The 17,633-nt window shown below is 44.2% G+C and overlaps 1 protein-coding gene across 2 annotated transcripts in view; it reads right to left on the bottom strand.

Annotated features, from left to right (window-relative positions):
* Positions 1–14,166, bottom strand: part of HIC2 (HIC ZBTB transcriptional repressor 2) — a 72,324-nt gene extending 58,158 nt beyond the window's left edge. The window contains exon 1 of one of the 2 annotated variants that reach the window (XM_056504062.1): positions 13,744–14,166. The gene's annotated coding sequence lies outside the window, so the exon portion shown is untranslated. Of the gene's footprint in view, positions 1–11,988; positions 12,365–13,743 lie in introns of those variants that run through there. The other variant, XM_056504061.1, reaches the window with a different exon arrangement.
* Between the last annotated feature and the right edge of the window lie 3,467 nt (positions 14,167–17,633).

Genomic DNA, 17,633 nt, shown 5'->3' with positions numbered 1-17,633 from the left:
CTGGGAGCAGCCCTGTGACGTAACCCTCACCTCCAGACTGTGGTGGCTGTGCCACCTAAAAATCAGTAGAAGAAAGCTCACTTTCTTGTTAGAGACAGGCATCTTACATGGCCAGGTCTGAAATGAAGTGCAGCTTCAGAATTTTCCAGCAGGTTTTGTGTCACATCAAGCGTCCCCAAAGGAGAGCTGACTTAGGCACAGATGTGGGGAAGGTGGGAGGGGAACATTAAGGATGTGGGGGCCTATGAGCCAGCAACATGCAGTAAGTCACATACTGCTTAAACAAATTACTTGTTTAAGTAACAAGTTCAGGAATTCCACACCGTGTCAGTCTTGCTAGTTCAGTGACTCCCCCAGTGACTGTGCCAGGCCACTGCCCTCTCACTTTCAAAGTGCAGCTCAGTCGCATTTTCACATTTACAGGTGGTGGGTGTCCCTTCAGTGACTGGAGAAACCCTTGGGGCTTTCATTTTGTGCTGGCAGCTCTCAAATGACTTTAGAAACAAAACCCCTGGGGCTTTTGTTCTGTGTGGCAGAGCAGAGAGGGCATGGAAGATTCTGGCTTTGTTAAAACCTGTAGAAAAATTCATGTCCTCTGTCTTCCCCTTCATGTGCTTCACGTGTGCTGTCATGTCTCTGGGCCATTAGAGACACACTGTTTAAGAAATTGAGATCTAGCATTTTTGCAGTAGAAAAACTTGATGAGTTGGCCTCTTGTATTCAGCACTAAGCACCAAAGCCCATTTTTTTCCTGTTGTAACTGAATGTCAAGTGTAACTTGACAGCTACTGCACATAGAAGCACTCATATCTGGTATTACACATGTTTATTTTAAACAGAGAAAGAATGCATATATGTGTATAACAAATAATGAACAATTTAATGAGAGGGCTCAGGACTGTCCCTGGCAGGGAATGAAACTATCTACTGCATCTCTCCAAGGCTCTGTGACCCAGCTGAAGGAGAAATCTGATCTCCAAATTGCATCTTTGATCTTAGTAATCAGCATCCTCAGCTTACTGATTTCAGTGGGATTTGAGAACATTTGATATCAAACCTTCCATCAGTCACAAGTTTCCCCTAGATATAAGGACATGCAGTTCTGAAAAGCAAGACTTTGACATGGGCTGGAAGTTTGATGTCAAGAGTAACTGGGAATTGTACAATCGTGGCTTTAATCTAACCACAGGTATTTGGCAAGACAAAGCAGCAATGCATTGAAGTCTGTCTCTTTTGAATTATTCCTTAAAACTATATCATATGACTCTTCTGCTCCAGAAGAATTAATCAAATATTTAAAAATATACCAAGGAAAGCTGAAGCACTGTCAATAGAACAGCCAGATTTTCCTGCAGTTAAGAGTGGAATTCCTCCTTTTCCCTGTTCCTAAATGCATCTGCAGTGATACTTCATTTACTGGGATTTCAGTTTCATACCAGTCAGGAAAAACATATTTTTGGCAAGTGGAGTTGAAATACTATAATAAGGAAGGGCGTTTGCAGAGAGTTTTGAAACCCAGATCCTGTTCTAAAGAGTCTCCATGCACAGATTTTTGCATGCAGTACTGCAACTGTTGCAACTATTCGGTGGCTCTCTGAAGTTCTGTAGTAGCTTAGAGTGAAGAAATTACTGTTGTATTTATGAAGGACAGTCCAAAGCATGGTGTAAAATTTGTGCGGAAAGAGACAGAGAAAACAGATAGGAATAAACACAGCCCAGGGAACAAGGAGATTACAGTGATACAGCAAATATGTAGGAATGGTTGGAAATAGCAAGTATGTGCACACAGGTTAGATAACCAAAGCATAAATTGCAATAAGCAGATGCTATGGACTTGAAGCCAGCATAGGGATCTGAAGTGTCAACTTGCATTTAAAGACTATCATAAGTAAAATCATAAGCCAAATTGCATAATAGGCAAATAAGATGAATTGAAAGTTTAAGCTATGAAAATTGACTCAGAGAGAGGATTGTAAGGATCTTTTATTTTTAAATCCTGTTCCTGAACTCTTTAATATTTAAGGAAAAAAAAATCTTAAATCCCATTTCCTGCCAGTATAGGGCTAAAATGTTAACACCATATTTCATAACAGTTAACGTGAAACAGGATTATTGTGCTGACTTGTTCTTGAAGAGCAAATACACTCTAAAAACTAGATTAGGAAAGGAGGTAGATTTCTTTCTGACAAATCTGCTGACAAGAAGCAGAACAGAGATAACGTATTTTTCTCAATGACTTCTGGGGATGAAGAGAATTTAAAAGTCTGTTGTCCTCAGTAGCATTGATGTACTCTTCCAGTTGGACTTCTTTTGTTCAGTTTTTCACTGTAGAGACTGACTTACTATGAATAATTGTGCTTTTCTTTCCTACTTCAGATGAAGTGCTTACACTCTTTTCAATGAAAGCAAAAGAAATGCCTTGTTAACCCTATGTTTAAAAATCTTATGAAGAAGATCCAGTGACCCATCAGAAGAAATAACTTCTTAATACCAGCCAGGGAGCTGCCTCCTAAGAAAAATAAAGATTCAAACCCCTATACTCAAGCAGACTTTCCAGCCAGAGCCTTCTCTGATACTTCAGTCTATCTGGAACTTCCCTATGTCAAAGCCTTTTACACTTTGAGAGCACTTAGGCAGCGAGTCTGTGACACATCCAGCAAGACTCATAATGTCTTGCCTGTTTTCTCTTGAGCCTCTAAACTGTGGCCTCAAAGCAAATGAAACTGAGAAGAAAATACATTAATCAGGCATTCACTCAGCCAGGCTCTGGGTTTTTAAGGCAGGGATCTGAATCAGCTATATCGCCTCCCACTTCTTTCCTGATACAATTAGTCAGCATCTGCCCCAGCAGCCAACCCACTGCCTCTCAGAGGTGGGGGACAAGCAACTGAAACTCCCCTGCCCCCTGCTACTTCCTAGCAGGCTGTAGAACCGCAGAAAACAGCTTCTGAATTCTGTCTGGTGAAGGTTAGCATCCCTTCCCTGTGCTCAGGGGAATGAGAGGAGCTGAGAACAGCTACCACTTACAGCCTCTTTGATTCCCTGCTCCAGCCCAAGTGCAGGTTCCTACGCGTGCCAGCCACACCTCTCCCACCTTGGGCCAAGGCCATGCCACCTCCACACACCTGTTGGAGGCTTCCCCACATTTTAAGGGAATCCCCAGAAGGGGATTTGCAGGTGCTTCACTCTCTTCAAAGAACACAGGCAACAAATGAACCTGGGAAATTGGACCCATAGCATTCAATGTGGCCCTCTGACCTTTTTCAAAATGTTCTCAGCCCACCAGGCTGGCAGGACTGAACTTTATAGCTAAGTGTTTTGAAAGAAGTGTGTGCTTTTAAACTCCAGTTGAATTTTTGCTAGGGGAACTTTACAAAGGCATCATTAGTGTATCCACAGGAGTTTTGCAATTTTGGGTTACAGGTGATTACAACAAAAAATAGGCATGCAAGTTAGGGTCAGAAGCGGGCTTCTACTTAGAGCCTGCCTCACCAGGCACTTGGAAAATAAATAACCCCCCCAAGCAGTTCTGTTTTACCCAACAGCTTTAAGGCTCCAGTCCCACTTCTAGGGCTGGATTGTGAAAGCTTTACTCCAGCAGTCACACTGAGTTCAAGCAAAGTGCCTGAGTAAGCATTTGCAGAATCTGACCCCCCCAGCCAGTTATCTATACAGCACCAATTTGGGCCTTGCATTGCAAGCTCTTTAGCTGGGGACATGGTCTGGAAGTATACTGTCAGCTGCAATGGGCTTTATCTCCATTTATGGTATTAAATCTAATTTTTGGTGCCAAGTGCAGTATTAGCCTTACAATGACATCTATTAAAGACATTTTCCCCTGAAGACTGTGATATGACCAACAACCAGTTTGCACTGTTCGTATTTTTATTTTATTACAAAACCACCATGTTCGTATTACCTTTCCACTTCTCTAATTTGAAGCATTTTCTCAAAATACAGTACAACAGGCACTGAATTAAAGACATCCCACACCCTGGCATTACACTACTTCACCTGAGATGCTGCCATCCTTCCTTCCCTGAAGATTTACAAAACAGGGAACTTAAAAATAAAACAACAAACTTGACTGGTTAGTCTCCAGTAATGTGTAAGTTTAGCAGAGGCAGACTTGTTTTCTTTGTGTCATCAGAAGTATTCTAGATGAGTTCCCAGCCCCTTCTCCCCTGCCAAGACACAGGGGAGGCAGGGGACAGCAGCCTGGCACAGCATGGAGCAGTTCTTATGGGGAAAAAAGTTGCAAGTTGCCTTGAAATGCTGCATCCTGCATGCCTAAAGGGATAACTGCCACCTTCTAACCTACAATCTACAGCCAGTCAATCTACAGCACTAACACTGTCAGATACCCTCCCACTCACCACTTTTGATGGTCAAAGCCATTGAAATGCAGTGGCTTCTCGTCCACCTCAAAAGGGGATGTGTTTTGCTTTTGCTCTAGGAAGTTTCAGGGAGGTGCTTTAGGTATTTTAGTTTTTCGTGAGGGTACAACCCAAGCTGTTTTAGATAAACACAGAGGTAGCAGGAGTCCATGTGTAACCACAGAGGAAGCGAGCACAAATGTTCTGAATAATGGTAGCCTAGATGCACATGGAAACTTGCTTGAATTCACCTGGACTCTTCCCCTTTCTTTTCCAACCAGTTAAAGGATGGGGAACATCCCAGGCCTCTGGCATATGATATTAGATATTCTGGGCATTAGGTAGAAACTGCTAAGTCTTTTGAAATGGAACAGTTGGTTCGTGTAGCTCAGGTCCTATTTCATATCAATTCTCAAAATTTGGAAAGGAGAGGGGGATTTTATTTATTACAAGTGAAACAGAGAAACTGAGATACTTGATCAGTCATTTGCATCTAAGTAGAGTGGTTTATTGGGCTGTGGCCATGGCTTCTGTTCCGTTAAGGAAGAGCCCTTCTGCAGCTTTCAGAAAGCCATATAAACATCTCAGAAGAAGTTACATGAATATGCCAGAGACACAACTGTAAGTCACAGATTACTGATTATGAAAGTATTTTGAGACCTTTGAAAGGATGTCTTTTCTGGATAGGCAAATATTTTAACTCCATACTACAATGATCAATGTTTCAGCAGGACCCGTAAAATATATTTTCCCTCCCTGACTATCCTCTATGGTTAGTTACACCTCTGTGTGTAATTTCAAGTACTACAGCTCTATCAAAAGTCCTCGTTTTCTCTGCATTTGGTTCCACTTACAAGACTCTGAATTATTAGTGCAGCATTCAGCTTGAAATCCTCTTACACAATTAACAGGGTGAAATACTGGACAATAGCAGCTACTATTGTTATTTTCTGTTCATTAAATGCTAATGGAAATTCAGCACATCTTCCAAATACCATCGCCTTACACAGGGAAAGGTGAAGAGGTACAGACACATGAAATTATTTTTTCCAGATTCAAACAACGTATCAGTGGTAAACAAATTCTCATATTTAACTCTATTTTAGACACCAAAATAGAGATTGTCAGAATGAAATTGATGGTCCTGTCTCCACACTCAGGACTTTTTCCCTCACTCAGGAGCTGAGGAATATCAATACAACAATTAAACCCATCACCTTACAAGCAGCAACAAGAAACTGGGAGACCCAGCCTGACTGGAATAAACCAGCTGACTGCAGCTGCTAAAAAGAGGTCCACACTTGGGCAAATACTCAAGACATTCCTTCTCCAAGGCACCACCCATAATAACAGGCCAACAGTCTCAAACACCTCTGCATTTGGATGGATACGCAGAACCGCATACATTAAACTGCTTTTCTTGGAGTTCATTTAAGAATGCTGCCAGCTTGTAAACTGCAGACAGTTTTGCTGCCAACACAATTTCTACCTAGAGCAAACGGAAGTGCTTTTCCAAGAATTTCCAAGACTGTTGCGTCACGCCATGCGCTGGCATTGCACCATGCAACCCAGGGAGGGAGGACACAAAAATCCAAGCTGCTGCTTGCTGCATTCTGAAGGGGATTATTTAGAGGATTTTACTTATTTTCAGGAAGAGACTGACAGTGCAGAACAGTCCTTCCAAAAACTCCCAGTGCTCACTGCAGGGGAATATAGTCTCATTAATGCTTCCAGTGCTGTAGCAAAAAGAGACTGATTTTTATAGCTGGTGTGTTTCCATTTTCATTACAATTCTGAAAGCCTTGTTTGATAAGGTGCAGTGGAGGCTAAAAAATGTAGCATTTCTGAAGGACTAGAGAGACTTCTTCTCTAGCCTCCCTCTCCCGTCATGGGTTTTCCATAATCCTAAAGCATTAGTCCTTTGGCAACTTTACCATTTTGAAGCTTTATTAGAATTATGTGTATGATGACAGCATTTACAGGCTGTTGCTAAGGTCAGGGTCCCATTATGCAAACTTTAAAATATGATGAGCATTTATAAGATAAATACACAAAACAAATCAAGGACATTGTATTCTCCATACTTTAAAGATGAAGAAAACTGAAGTTGCTTAACTTCCTTCATGACCATAGCATGGAAAGTTTAAATCAGGGATGGAAGCAGAGTTCCTTGGACCACAAGCTCACCCAGAAGAATTAAATGTGGGCAAATATTCAACCACTGCATCAATTCATAAAAGCCAGTGCTTATAACCAAATTTTCTGGGTAAAACTTTTCAAGTCATAATTTACATTACTTTTAAAAAACACTCAGCCAAATATCACTCTGCTGACATCTGAAGAATTTCAAGACAACTCTTGCTCTCATGCCAAAATTCCCATTACTGAGCATTCTGGTACTATGGTTCTGGCTATGTACACTTCATAACTGTGCACACAAATTTAAAATTTTAGTGAATTCCTTACCATCTACAACTTTGGTAGATATTTTCTCTGCCTAGAAGTACATCCATGTTTTTCTTTGAAGACTGGGCATAATCATGTCACTAAAATATCACATTATCAAAGAACATTTGAGCTGCCTAGAAAAGAACAAAGAACATTTTTCAAGGACTTGAGGAGTTTGATGCAAAAAGTTCCACATGAGGACTGTTCTGGATACTTTATAAGGGAACTAGGAGTAACAAAGCATCTCACCCTTCCAAGGGTAGAGGAAACAACATTGCATACAAACAGCGCAAATTTAAGTCTCACTGTACACTCATAATTTCAAACCTTCTTTTAAATAAGTCTTGTTTTTAAAAAGCATTCTTCAATTATATGTCTTTCCTAGTGAAGTTTTGAGGAAAATTTGTCCCTCCACAGAAGAAGCCACTATTTTACTGCTTCATCTACCCTGGGCAGTTCACTAACCCTTCACACCAGGAGCCTCTTGCAAAGGCACAGAGAGGCTGTTTTTTCAGTTTAGTTCAATAACCACTTCTTTCATACTGCAGAAAGCAACTGAGATTTGAGGAGGGGCAGAAGGGCAGGAAAGCTGACTTCCCTCCAAATGAAAACTAGGTGTTAGAAACTAGTTTGCTAGTTGCAAACTCAAAAAAGGGCAGCAAAACTAGAAAATAATCAGTTCACTTTTGCTCAAGGAATGCTTCCTTTGCTTTGCATTTAAATTTGAGCTGAATAAAAATCACAGAATAAGTCACACAGGAGGGCACCTCAGGAGGTCATCAGAAAGTATTATGATAAGAAAGTATTTTGATAAGAAAGTGTTACACAAATATTTTTATTTAACACTTGAAAATCTACAGGTTTAACATTTAATTGAATTTAATGCTATATAAGAAGTTTCTCGAGTCACTTCTCAGAAACAATAAGATAGTAAATTAATTTTGTTTCTGATTTGCATGTTGAATCATAGCCTGAATGTGTTAACCCTGTCCTTCTGCTTAACATGAAATTTATTTGGAAGTTATTTTAGTTACACATCAACATGCTTTAATAGGTATGGACCAGCAAGATCCAGTCTTTCTGCTGGAGAATAACTACCACATAGATAAACAAGCAAGCTTTAAAATAAGGTTTCTTATTGGCTGATTTCCATTCTCAGTTAAAACTGGCAATGCAAATTTCTCTATTCTGTTCTTTATTGAACAAGAGAAAAGATTTCCAAACTGTCAAACTGGCTGGTGGCATCTTGATAGCAGATGGAAATGCAGTAAGTGCAGTCCTACATGGCAGTGTCTTTATGTGACTCCTAGAAAACTGAATCCCCTCACTAAATGGCTCTTTATACAACAGGAAATGAGCACACATTTAGGGGAAGGAATCTGCTGCACACCTCTGTCATCTTAAACGGGCCCAGGAATGAATGGGGCTAGCCCAGCATGAAGAGCAGCCAGGTTGTTTACCATGAGGCCTCTCCCCAGTCACTCCATCGTGTATCTCTTTTTACACTCATGGCAAAGGACTGATTTGAAGACAATTTTATCTTGCACAGTGTTTGGTTCAGTGGGGGAAGGGAGTGGATAGGGCAAACTGATATATTATGGAAAGCCATCCCCTCTTCCTTTACCCAGGAGACTGAAGGACAGTAAAGGCCTCAGGCCAGCATACTGACATGAAATGTTTCCTGCCTCCCGTCCAGAACCTGGGCAAGGACAGCATTGACACATTTTTCCATCCAGTATCTAAAGCTGGAAGAACAAGAGGGGATTGTTCCTAGCTCCTGCACAGATCTCTCAGAACACCTTGCAACAGAAGCAAGAAGTTCATCCTGTTTTCAGGGACGCTTTTATTGGGAGGGTTCCCTGATGACTGTTTTGAACAGGAAAGCAATCCCTGCACTTCTTTAAACTCTTCCTACTGCCAGCTGAAGACTGAGAACCTTCCTCTCCCAGCTTAGCTCTCAGTGCATGTCTTCTGACACTTTCTGCAGGACAGCTCAGTTTGTCTTTTCTCCATTAGAGAGAGTTAAGTGAAGGAAGCTTCCTACAATGGTCCATTTCCAAACGCGTGCTTGAGGTTTTCAGTTTAAAAGATCACTCCTTAGCCCCTTCAAATCCACAGGGTGCACATCCGAAAATGTGATACAATACATATGTAATCCTGGATAAACTACATTTCCCGCCCCTTTCCACTAAGTAAAATCAGTAACTAGAATCCCTGTTTAGGATTTGTGATTACAAGGATCACCCTCCACCCTGCCCTGGTCAAACAATATGGGCTCTAGGAAAGCATGAGAGCCGTCATTTCAATAACGCAAAACCCTGTTGCTTCCACTCTAGAACAGCTGACTTGAAGTGCATGCTAGGCTGTGCTTATTAACAAAATGAGAAATCTGATACATAGAAAGAAAACACTATGTGAGGATTAATCCTGGATTGCTGTTTGTGGCCAGCACTGGGCTGTCATCCAAACACAGATGAAAAAGAACAGAATTTCTCCCACCTGTCACTTACAGCAGGTAGATCTATGGCTGTCTTGTAACCTCCTTTTTTACAGCTATTGTAACAACTCATTTTGTACTAGCTTAAAATTCAGGATTGACCTCACTGTTTCATTTCTTCCTTGTTTTGTGGGAGCCAGCACTGGAGGGTGAATTTTCTTTCCAGGAATTACAAACAAGCATGAGTAACTTGCATGTTTGGACAGCTAGCACAATACACGTATGCTTCAAGGAAAGAAATCCAGCTTAAAACCAACATCCTATTGCAATCTGGAGATGCTTACTGCACAAGAAAATACAGCTCTCAGGAAAATCTTTTTAACATTGTCCTGCTGCTTTGGAGAGAAGTAAGCACACTGTCACTGAAGATTGCAAGAGACCTGAACAAACCAATGCAGTTTCTTTGCCAATGAGCTACTGCACAGCAGAGTGAAATCCCTACTGCAATGCATTGTTCTTACTCCCAATAGTATAGCGAGACAAAAACCAACATAAGAAGGCCTAATGGCTCAGTCACTGGTGTTCAATCCACACTGAACCAAAGAAGTCATCTTTATTTTCTTTAAATATATTCTCCTGCTTATGGTTGGGTTGACACTCTGTTGTTGCAATGCCACAGCTGAGCCCTGTTAATTTTTCTCCAAGCCCAGCAGGGAAGGCATGTCCAAGGATGCTGAAATGGTCCCTTCCCATTGAGCTTTGCCTGTCACAATACAGCCAATATAATGGCTATGTCACAAATGTGATTCTGTTTTCTTCCACTCCAGCACCACATTTGTTGCAGCACTGAAATGTCACTTTGTGGCAATGTTCTTCCCTGGCTGTTGGCAGAAGCTGCACTGCTGTCCGTACGCTTTATCAGTCAGATTTGGTTAGGGTATGGGAAACTTGGTTTTCTGTAGAGAAAACATGGCAACCTCTTCCTACCAATGCCTCTGGCTGTCAAGCTGCAATATGTTCATCAGACTGGATGACAGGGTTAAATGCTGCAGTCAGCACAATCAGGAGTTCTGATAGGAAGGCAAATGCACCTCGGTTTTCAAACATCATCCCATTTCCCTACATCTATCATCAAAGAAGGCAGCAGGAGTTCAAAGAACAGCCACATTATATTTTCTGCAAGGTCACAGGAATGCACAACATACAGTTTATGTTTGGCAGCTCTTAATTACTATGGGCTGTAAAGATGCTAGAAAACAACAAATCTCATTGCAAGATCTGCTGTTCACAACTTCAAATTTCATGCTGTGACCACCAGTTTTGGGCTGTGGTGGCTGTTTTAGAGAATTTTAATCCGTTACACAGCCAAACTGCTTAGCATTAGCTTATTTGCTAGTTATTTTAAAGAACGAATCAAAATAAATTTGACATGTACCCTTCTGGAACAAGGCCTCTCACCTTCTCTTTTTCTCCTCTCCCCCTCCACCCTTGTCACACACCAGCTTCTGCCAAACAATTCAGCACTGACATTACAGTGCATCATGTGATACCAAGTGCTTCAAGCATCTTGCAATACTTATTGCTATCTACACATCCATAAGTCATTCCACCCAGAACTGTATGTGAATACTAACGTGAGCTATTTCCTTATGCATTAGAGATTTAGAGCTCTCACAGATCCTTGGAAGAAGTTTTTTCCCCTAAATACTGAAAAATCATCCCTTTTATGTGTGTGAGTCTCATCTGCATTTCGCATAGATTAGGAAGCATGACATAAGGAAAACTCTCCCATTCATACTGCTTACGCTCCTGTGGCCACGCAAGTCTGTCATGATTAAGCAACAGATTTTAGATGTCAAAGAACAAGGCACTTACACGGGGTGCCCTTACCCATGTTAGAATGGAAAGTAACAAATGTAAGAGGTTGCTTATTCTTAATGCTGATCTCCTCCAGAGCTAAAATGGTATGTCAGTAGCAGGTGGCAAGTTTGAAGACCCCCTCCCCTCCTCTATTTTTTTTTTTAAATAAATATAACAAAGGACACACAGATTTGACCTAATGGGTCAACCATCAAAAGTTAAACTGATTTAAATAATTAGACCTAGAATGTCAGGCACCACTGCAAATAATTGCTCCTAATGCTTTTAGGATTAGATTGCTAATGAAAAGGCGCAAAAAGGAGGCCATTTGCAGTTGTGGAAATAAGTCAATTTTCTTTCCATATGTCATTTTCCCCATGTAGATTTGCTGTGAAATCCTGAGGAGTCATTTACTGCTTTCTCTCCAGAGCTGCTGTAGTATATACAATAGTTCTGATTAATAAAAAATAGCAATAAGTCATCTTGAAATATTAGTTTTTTATACACTGCATTTATCAAGCATAGCAAACATCTGCTCATAATTCTGACATTTTCCAATGAAAGTGACTATTGCATATTGTTTTCCACTTAATTTTTGGAAAAACATGGGAGCTATTCAAATATAAATGGCATTCCGCAACAAATTTAAACCAGTTTTGGTCAAAGGACAGTTCGTTAGCAGAATGTAATTCTGATGCTCTTAACTGGTTTCTGGCTGCTCTCTCAGATTTATTCTAACAGCTAAGTAATACCCTGAGTGATTTCTGTAACCGTCTGCTAAAACACTGGGTTCCATATATAATTCATTAATTCTGTATTAAGGTGTATATACCCCCACCCCACTCGCAAATTCTAACGCCAAGTTACCCATCTCTGGAAGGGCCCAGGCCGTCCGAGTTCTCAAAGGTTGCGGATTTCAGGGCAGAAGGATTCGAGTGGCCAGCCCCCGTGTGTACACACGCGTTCCGGGGCGGCGACGGGGCCGGGCGCGGCGTCCGGCAGCCGCGGAGCCCCCGGGAGGAGCGCGGCTGGCGGCCCCGATAACGGGGGGCGCGCCGAGAGCCGCCCGCTGCCGCCGTGCCCACTTCCACCTGGGACCCGGCCAAGCAGAAGTCAATAATTGACTTCCCCGCCGGCTCTCGCCCCGTACCAAAGGGGCCGGGCGCCGGCTGGGCGCTGCGGGCACCGCGGGGCTCTTCGGGCCGCGCACCGCGCAGGGGGCCGGCACCCAGCCTCCCCCGCCCCCACTCCCCCCGCCGGCTTTGCTTTGCTTTTAAATGCAACCAGAAAAACACAAAAAGCCCGGCTCCCCCCGCCGCCGAGCTGGCACCGGCAGCGGCGCGCCGGGAGATGCAGAGCCCGGTCCGGCTCCGCGGCGCCGTGCCCCCGAGACCGGGCAGCGACCAGCTCTCCCAGTTTCCTCAATTGCGATGTCGAGCGCCTCAGCAACAATATTGCCAGCCTGGCAGCACAATTTTCTCTTTTTTTTTTTTTTTTTTTAACCGAGTGGACAGCTCTAGGCTGGCTAGCGCGGCCAGGGAACGTGCATTTCCTGCGGGGCACAAAGCCGGTGGGCCGGGTCCGGGGAGCCCCTGGCCGCGGGAGGGTGCGCGATCCTGCTCCGTCCATTGCGTCCGAGATGGGGCCGTAACAAAAGCCAGAGACCCGCAGCGACGGGCAGAGCGAGCGGAGCCGGCGGGTCCTTCCCTCCGCGATCCCGAACGGCCGAGGGGGGCGGCGGGGAAGGGGAGAGCCAGGGCAAAAGTTCACCGCGGTCCCGGTAGGGCAGGGTGTGCTCGGTGGGGCTGGGGCCGGCGCTGGGGTTGGGGGATGCCGGCCTGGCTCGTCGCCTCGCAGCCCGGCGGATGGACCGCGAGGGGCGGGAAGGAGGCGATGCAAGTCCCGGGAGCGCCTTTCCTGCCCTCTCCTCCACAATGCGGCCAGATCCCCGGCACAAACACGCCCCCCGGCACCCCGGGGCTTCGCTCCCCCCTTTCGGGAAAAATCAAATCAAATCAAATACAATACGGCTCACTAGAAGGGACGAGTGGGGATGGGGAGCAGGCGGCTGCTCGGGGCTGCCTGCGCACCCCGCCGCTCAGCCCCACGTCGGCCGGCCCCAGCGGGCAGCAGCTGCGGCCCCCCGCCCCTTGTCCGCCGGGGAAGGGGCAGCGCGCACGGGCGCGCACACACAAATGGCACGGGAGAAGGGGAAAGTTTCCAGTCGCTTCAACCAAATAACCAACATTTGCAAGCTCCGGACAGGCACGGTGGCCAGCACACCGATGCACGCCCCGGCCCCCAAAGCAAAGGGGCAGCGTGCCCGTAGAGCGAGGGGAGGGGGCCCGGGGCACCGAGAGAGGGGGGCAAGAGCAGAGAAACCCTCTCGGGTTTTTTCAATGGAAGTACCGCTGGTGCCGGGCATGGCTGGATGCAGGGCAGGGAACAAGGGGACACTCCCGCCACCCGGGCGACTCTCCCGAGCGGACCCGTGCAGATGGGCAAATCACCGGGGCTGCGAATAAAGAGCGGGGGAGCGGGGCTGGGCTGCACCGCGGAGCCCGGCAGCGCCCGGCCGCCCCGCGGGACCCGCGACCCCGCCCGCGCCCCGCACCGCGTTACCTTCTTATTGCATCTGGAGCAGCAGCTTTTCTTCCCCTTCCCCTCTCCTCCTCTCCCTCTCCTGTCCTCTTGGTTTATACCAGCCTGTTCCTCATCTCACAGCCTTCCTCCCAGCGCCATCTTGCAAGCTTGTGACGTTGGGAGCCGCTCACCCCTGACCCACATTTGAATAGAAGCCAAAATGAAAAAAAGAAGAGGAGAGAGCGAGGGAGAGAGGAGAGGGGAAAGAAGAAGAAGAAAGAGCGGAACAAGGAGAGGCAGGGAAAGCAGCGGCTAATCAAGTGCTGTGCCAGTGTGGAACAGCATCGGCTCCGCTCCCTTGCCAGCTAGTTTAGTAATAAGCAATTTCCTGCTTTTGCAATAAATGTTGCCGCGGTGGGGCTGGGAAAGGGACAGGGATCTGAGTAATTCCCACCGAGGAATCAGGGCTTCCCCCACCCCGAGCCGCCCCCCCTTCCCTGCCACCCACGCCCCGAAACCCAGCCCAGAGCCTGACCACTGCCTCTCGGCAACCCAAATACTGCTGCTCCTATTTCTCCCATCACTGATGATCTCTTAAGTGTGTATTAAGAGAAATTATATAGATTATAACTTGTACGTGTATTGGAATCTGAAATTAGTTTTATACACAAATTTAGGAAACATCACGTATAGCACTATTTGCATATTACCTTTTTGTCCCTCATATCTATATGTTAAGGGCTGTCTCTGTATTTTGCATCATTTTGTATCACAGATACAGACATGGCCTTTGCACCCACAGAATCTGAAGTTTTGTTTGTGCATTTCTTTTTTTACATATTTACCTATCAGAAGTATATTGGAGGGAAAAGTTATTTATGTTATGTATCCCTGATCCTGCAAGATTTCCATGCATGCTTAACTTAAAGCACATCAGTAATCACACTAAGGACTACTCAGATGCTTACACTGAGTGTGCCCACCCTGCACTCAACCTATTACTTTGCAAAATGTTAAGTACATGTAATATTTTACATCTAAATTTTACTGACCATTGCCTCAAAGTACAACTGTGCAGAAATCTGAATTACCCCTTTGTAGCACTCTCTCCCTTCTGTAGCTAATGAATCACTAATAACAGGAGAAATGCACATAAATATTTTTACTGTAATCCTGCACAGGAGTACTTCCACTATCCCATGCAGGAATCACAGTATTAGCTCCAGCTATGAGATTATATTTCCTTTCCTTTCCTGCCCTCGCAGCCACCCATAAGCAAAATTCTCTGTAGTCTCAGCAAGGCAATTCATTAGTGAAACTAAGCCTACGTTTAACATGTGTCTAATAATTCCCTAATAGCCACAATACCAGTGACTCTTTCAGTCACTTCCTGTGCAGATCCGTGCAGTCTGCATGCCCTTCAGCTGGACCCCAGCTGCAGCTTAAGCCTCCATCCCTGATAATAAAGATATTTTCTAGTTGTTCATCCAGAGTTCAAAGTTTTTGCAGGACATGGTTTCTTCAGCTTTACCAAAGTGGCTTGAGGAGCAAATAAAGATAAGGCAAATCACAACAGCCATATCAGAAGGGTCTGGACTGGTGGTTTGTTCACAGTACACCCAAAAAAGAGCAGAACACTAACAGTGGTGAGAACAGCAAACCTGACTGTCAGCACAAGACCCAGTGAAGTAGATAAGGATCAATTCAAGACTCTTCTCTCACCAGGAAAGTTAAATTAAGATCGGTGGTGCTGCTCTGAGCTTTTAAAGCTAAGTGTCATTGCAAATAGCCAGGGAGGTGTTTCACACCATTTGTTTCACACTGTGCCAAAGGAATTGGTAGGCAAATACACAGAAGTCCTTTCACTATGTAACTGAGGCTAAATGCATCACAGATATTTTTTCAGATAAGTTTAGACATTTGGGTTTAGAAAGACCCACTACTGTGAATCTTTGTGTGGCATTTCAAGACCTCAACAATGCCACCAATCTGCCCTCATCTTCCTTCCTTCCGCTGAAGTTTTCCATCCTAGCACAATCTATGTGCCCCTGCCAGTTCGCAAACCACCATCTTTGTTCAAACCCGCTTTCATCAGACATTTGAACAAAGGTGCCAGGTTTTTCACAGGAATGGCTTGAGGCACAAGCATTTCAGCCTGTCTGCCAACTTTGCTAGGCAGGTGTTAACTTTTGAGAATGAAAGGGAGAAAGAAGGTTGGGAAGATGGACAGGAACATCCTAAAATGTGACCACAAGGTTTAGTCTAAAAAGCTTTCCTTGTATTTGAATCTTCTCTAGGTTTGGGAATGATCAGTTTGCAGCATCCCTCAGGAAATGGAGAGATGAACACATTTGCAGTAGAGAGGAAACAAAAAAAAAAAAAAAAAAGAAATTAGATGTCTGGCACCTGGAAATGATATGGTATGATACAGCACTGCATTCAGCTTCATATATAGGTGGTAATTATAAGGTTGGAAAAGAATTAATGAGAAAGTTAGACTTGGCACTGTCACTAGAACCAGGGACAATGTGGAGAATCTGATGAGCCAAGTTGAAGTATGGCCACACCTACCTGGAAAACATCTACAGGCTCGCAAGGTAGATACCACGATACTCATGTCTCCAAGCAACCACAGCCAGGGAATTTGCCATCCAAACAGAAGGTACACCCTCAAGTTCTGAGAAATCACACCCACTGTGGGCACATCTGGCATTGGTGAAACGTGCGCCTGTGTGTAAAGAGCAAATGGGTTGCTCAGGTGCAGAGAGCAGCATGCTCAGATAAAAGGCTGGATTGGAGAAGGGTGATGGTGGCATCCTGCTTGCAGGTACTGTGGCACAATGAGCATGTTCTGGAGGATGGTTTGGGCTTGTGAATACTTTGAAGAAAGAGGATTTCTATTTCCAGCTGGATACTTGTCATTAACTTCACTTTCTAGTTTTGTTTGATTGTAAGTTTTTTAGCACTTATAGTGAAAAGATAAGGAGAGGATGGCAACAGTGAATTGTGCTGGGTGCTCTGCAGACACAGTTGAAAGCTTCAACTTCCTCCTTGGTGTGTTGATGAGTACATTGAATCCCTCACAATATACAAGGAATTTAGAAAAAAATTCCAAAGAATAAGCAGATTTCACACCATTCTTGTATCTTAGTCCTTAGTATTTATTCACAATAGCTCTGCGATGCTGTTTTCAAGCAGACAATTTTAATTAATTGCATTCCCCCCAAATAAGTTATTGTTTGCAAAATACTTGGACTCAAGTCAGTGACTGAAACCCAGAAGAATTTCAGGTTTTTTTGTTTCTTTCAGTTTTCAACAAACCGATGAGTGCAGAAGCAGATCCAGCCCTTTGTAGCAGTGCTAACAGCAAGTTTATACTCATCCTAACACAGGAAAAGGACATGGGTAGAATTATTGTAGTGGCAGTGAGTGCTGTGGGTGAGGAGTGAAGTAATCTGAGCAAAGAAAATGCCATTGCAGAAAGTAAACAGAATAACGACCAAAGGGTGGCCATGTGCCCTTATGGCTCTCCAGTGCCACCTGCCTTCAGTCCCAGCGCTGGTGGATGGCCAGTGCCATCTAGCAGGCAAACAGTTGTTTACAATAGCAAGCCGATGGGTAAAGCTGGGCAGAAAAGCTCACATGAAAAGCAAAAAATGCAATTCAAGGAACTAAACAAAATATGCAGGACAGAGAATGCCAGTTTAGGGCTTATGTCTGAAAGAATGGTTAAAGCAAGGGGTAACCAGCCTGCTCCTCAAGAACAAGTAATGATTTACTTCTAAAAATAAATTGAAACCGAGTTTCTTAGCAGAGGTTTGTACTCATTGTCTCTGCAGTGAGGTAGTCCTGACGGCTTCACAAAAAATGTCGAGAGGCAGAATGTCTGTCTGGAGTGAGAGATGCATCGTGTGAGGCATTGCAATGAC

This window comes from Oenanthe melanoleuca, chromosome 15 (assembly GCF_029582105.1).
Source record: "Oenanthe melanoleuca isolate GR-GAL-2019-014 chromosome 15, OMel1.0, whole genome shotgun sequence".
NCBI classification, from domain to species: domain Eukaryota; kingdom Metazoa; phylum Chordata; class Aves; order Passeriformes; family Muscicapidae; genus Oenanthe; species Oenanthe melanoleuca.
The sequence above is the reverse complement of the archived record's forward strand: the minus strand, read 5'-3'. Positions and strand labels throughout refer to the sequence as shown.